Below are 4,601 nucleotides of genomic sequence, written 5' to 3'. Positions count from 1 at the left end.
AGCGAAACTCCGTCTCAAAAAAAAAAAAAAAAAAGAGAGAAAATACCATATAGCCTGGAAATGTAGTAGGCTATGACCTCCAGGTTTGTTATGCTCTCTATGTTTGCATGCTGATGAAATCACCAAACAATGCATTTCTTAGAAGGTATTGCCATAATTAAGCCATGCATCACAGTACTTTGACAGAGGTATTACCCTTTTATTTATTTGTTTTTGAGATAGGGTCTCAGTCTCACTCTGTTGCCCAGTCTAGAGCACAGTGCCACAGTCTTGGCTCAGTGAAACCTCCACCTCCCAGGTGCAAGTGATTCTCATGCAGTTGCAGTGCACAGCCACCCTGCAATAACCCCAAGGATGAAGGGCAGCCCAGTAGAAATGAAGGAAATGGGTCGAACTACCCCACCTCGAAGTACCTAATGGGTCGAACTACCCCACCTCGACCCAAACCTGCATTTCCTATGATTTGTTGTTATCTGTGGCTGGTAAACTTATTACATTTTATAATATATGGGCTTCCTGACTTCCTATGATTCAACTTAAAATTTTAAAACTAAACAGAAGCAATATACATTAACGGAAAGTATACTTTGAGCATCCAATCTTTGTTTTTCCATTTCAGTATAGTAGGCAATAAATTACATGAGATACTCAACATTTTATGATAAAATAGGCTTTGTGTGGATGATTTCCAAAACTTTAGGCTAATACAAGTGTTTTGAGCACATTTAAGGAGGATAGGCTATGCTATGATTTTAAGTTAGTTGCATTCAATGCATTTTTTACTGATGATATTTTCAACTTACGATGGGTTTATCTGGAAGTAACCTCATCATGAATCAAAGAGCTTCTGTAATTTAAATGGAGCTTTCTATTTATGAATGAATGACACAATTCTCATTAAAAATAAGTAGAAATGAGTAAGCCTTCTCTCCTCTGTTTGTTTCCCACAAAACCTCCAGTTTCCTTCAAATTTGGGAATCTTGTCTCTTTTCTTCACTATATAAATACCAGTTTTCATCGAGTTGCTCTCCATATACAAGGAAATTAAAGTTAATGGTGTCAGATCATAATACAATAAAAGAATGAAAATGAAGAGTAATTTTTAAAAATTTGTTTATTCATTTATTTTTTTTTTTATTAAGGTCTGCCCTTGACATTCTTTGTATGGAGGACTGAAATCCAGAGGCCCTGACTGCAGCATTACCTGACAAACAAATGTCTATCTGTCAGAGGCATATAAACCAGAGGAACTCCATCTTAAATGGGGCTGGGTAAATGGGGCTGGGTAAAACGAGGGTGACCCCTGCTGGGCTGCATTCCCAGATGGTTAAGGCATTTTAAGTCACATGATGAGACAGAAGATCGGCACTAGATACAGGTTGTAAAGATCTTGCTGATAAAACAGGTTGCAGTAAACAGGCCAGCTGAAACCCACCAAAACCACCATGACAGTGGCGAGAGTGGCCTCTGGTTGTCCTCACTGCTACACTCCCACCAGCACCATGACAGTTTACAAATGCCATGGAAATGTCAGAAAGTTATCCTATGTGGTCTAAAAAGTGGAGACATGGATAATCCACTCTTTGTTTAGCATATCATCAATAAACAACCATAAAAATGGGCATCAGGCAGCCTTCAAGACTGCTCTGTCTATGAAGTAGCCATTCCTTTCTTCCTTTACTTTCTTAATAATCTTGCTTTCACTTTACTCTGCAAACTCACCCTGAATATCAAGAACCCTCTCTTGGGGTCTGGATAGGGACCCCTTTTCTGTAACACAGCTATTAATTTGGCATATAAATATCCATAAAGTATCAATGCTGTTGGTTTCTCACATCTTATACATCTTTAACAAATGCCCCCAGAATTGCTTTTAGTCCATTTGATTGAGAATTTCATTACTTGTATGAAATCTGCCAGTGAGTCTCAGAGGCTTACCCTGTAGGAATGCTTCATTCACTAGAGAATGTGTTCCTCTCAATACAATCTTCTTGGCATTTGTACAATTTACAATGCAGGCCCTAAATCAATTCTGGCCTACTTTCTCAAGCCCTAAATTGTTTCTTCAGGAGGAAATCCATGTTCAACTTAGGTTGAGGAATCCCATTTTCACTACCCAGGACACTAAGCCATTGATTTGAAACCAGCTTTGTAAAAAATCATAACTGAGGGCCGGGCGCGGTGGCTCAAGCTTGTAATCCCAGCACTTTGGGAGGCCGAGGAGGGTGGATCACGAAGTCAAGAGATCGAGACCATCCTGGTCAACACGGTGAAACCCCGTCTCTACTAAAAATACAAAAAATTAGCTGGGCATGGTGGTGCATGCCTGTAATCCCAGCTACTCAGGAGGCTGAGGCAGGAGAATTGCCTGAACCCAGGAGGCGGAGGTTGCGGTGAGCCGAGATCGCGCCATTGCACTCCAGCCTGGGTAACATGAGTGAAACTCCGTCTCAAAAGAAAAAAAAAAAAAAAATCATAACTGAGAAAATTATTACAGTGAAAGAGATCTGACCTAACCGACTCCATCTTGCTTCTAACCTCCAAGCTGCTGTTGTTCAGTCTCCACTTACGTCGTGAGGTATTCGGTTTATAGCTTAGCTTTTAAATAAAGACAGCAATAGCCCTTTTCCAAAACAAAGACAGTAACAGCCATTTCCCAAAACAAAACCCCTCCATCTTGCCTTTGTAGGACTTGCAAATCAGCTACAAGATTAGAAATTACAGTTTAGGATTCATGCAGCTGGAGACTGCAAGATTCGAAACCTCCTCAAATGCTCCTGAGGATAACATCACTATTGTGAAACCTAAGATGAGTCAGCACTTGAGATATTTTGCAGATGCTGCAGTCAATGAATCAGCTGACACCGCCCATATTGATAAACTAGCTCATCTAATCTTATGACTCCAACCAAGGAAGTGACTCAGCGTAAGAGGGCAGCTTCCGCTCCCTATGATTTCATCTCTGACCTGACCAATCAGCACTCCCTATTTTCCGACCCACTACCCACCAAATTATTCTTAGAAACCCCAGATCCGCTCCAGGAAGACTGATTTGAGTAATAATAAAACTATGGTTTCCTGCAGAACCAGATCTGCCTGAATTGTTGTTTCTCTATTACAGTTCCCCTGTCTGATAAATTGGCTCTGTCTAGGCAGCCAGCAAGGTGAATCCCTTGGGTGGCTACAGATTCACATACAAACTACTTCAGAGGAGTGTCAAGGGCTCAACCTAAACAATGGACATCAATGCAGAAGATAACCAATACAAAGGTGTTAAATTATTAACAGAGTAAAAAAACAGAAAAGAAAATCCCCAAATACAAGCATGAAAACTTAAAACATGCCAATTAATAATAGAAAATCAGTAAGGGCTGCAATTTCCTTACTACAAGACCATATTATACAACTATATACTACCTGGATATGGATGACAACGTTTTCTGAATGACATTCTTAGTTCAATGAAAACTAAGGAAAACAACAACAAAAACAAAACAAAATAGTAATCAGTTATCAAAGAGTAAGAAAAACATACATATCTATGTTATTGGTTATCTGGGCAAACATCATTCAATTAGAAAATCAGGTTGGGGAAAAAAATCAAAGACTCTAGCCAATATCTACAGTTTTTGGGTAACAAGAAAAGCAAACAACATGACGACATTCCTATTTGCGCAGTGCGGAGTGACCGCCTCTACACTTACAATGGGAGTCGCAATGTTCTGCCTACACAAATTAATTCTTTTTCCATCTTTTATGATTAGAATAGCTAAACCATATAACAAAAATAATCACAGCCTTTATTAAAGCATGCAATTCTGAGCATATTTGATCTTGTGCCTCACAGAAAATCTTGTTCCTCTCCTTTTCAACCAGAGATGTGTCACAGGAAATTTCTCGACAACACTAAAAAGCGCGTAACATCTGCTTTTCCTCATAAAAGTAGTATTTCCATTCCACAAGTAAAGAATGATGATGGAAAAGATGAAAATAACTGAAAAGATATTTTGAAGAAATGATTATGAATGTATTTTTAAATACAAAAACGAAAGGCCTTAATACAGAATCTGGTTTTAGATGATATTTATGTGAAATTATAAAAAAGAAAACTGCATACAAGTGTTAAAGGTAATATGGGCCTTAAAAACACAAAAGTAAGAATGAATATTACCAGGAAAGTCTGAAGCAGTTAAGGGTTCTTGATCAGCAAGCAGAATGACTGAAGAGAAAGGCCTTTCTTATGCAAAAGAACCGCATTCCTCATACAGCTCCAGAGGGAAGCCAGGGAGCAGCTGGCCTTGCCACTGCAGACCCCACAGAAGGCTCTGAGCTCAGCTGCCTTGGCTACAGCCCCGCCCTTGGTGGGCGTGGTCTGCAGCAGGAGGACCGCATTCCTGGGGCAACTGCGCTTGCGCAAGAGGGATGTCTGCAGGGGTTTCTGCCACATCTGGTGGTTGCTGGGTGGGTAGAAAATCCCAAAAGCAGCCGGGCGCGGTGGCTCAAGCCTGTAATCCCAGCACTTTGGGAGGCCGAGGCGGGTGGATCACGAGGTCAAGAGATCGAGACCATCCTGGTCAACATGGTGAAACCCCGTCTCTACT

At 40.4% G+C, this 4,601-nt stretch overlaps 1 protein-coding gene across 1 annotated transcript in view; it reads right to left on the bottom strand.

Annotated features, from left to right (window-relative positions):
* The window catches only part of SNRPN (small nuclear ribonucleoprotein polypeptide N), a 65,078-nt gene extending 60,739 nt beyond the window's left edge, over positions 1–4,339 (bottom strand). The window contains exon 1 of the mRNA XM_037733734.1: positions 4,172–4,339. The gene's annotated coding sequence lies outside the window, so the exon portion shown is untranslated. The remainder of the gene's footprint in view (positions 1–4,171) is intronic.
* Between the last annotated feature and the right edge of the window lie 262 nt (positions 4,340–4,601).

The sequence above is a fragment of the Cebus imitator genome, unplaced genomic scaffold, assembly GCF_001604975.1.
Source record: "Cebus imitator isolate Cc_AM_T3 unplaced genomic scaffold, Cebus_imitator-1.0 Scaffold544, whole genome shotgun sequence".
Lineage (NCBI taxonomy): Eukaryota > Metazoa > Chordata > Mammalia > Primates > Cebidae > Cebus > Cebus imitator.
The sequence above is the reverse complement of the archived record's forward strand: the minus strand, read 5'-3'. Positions and strand labels throughout refer to the sequence as shown.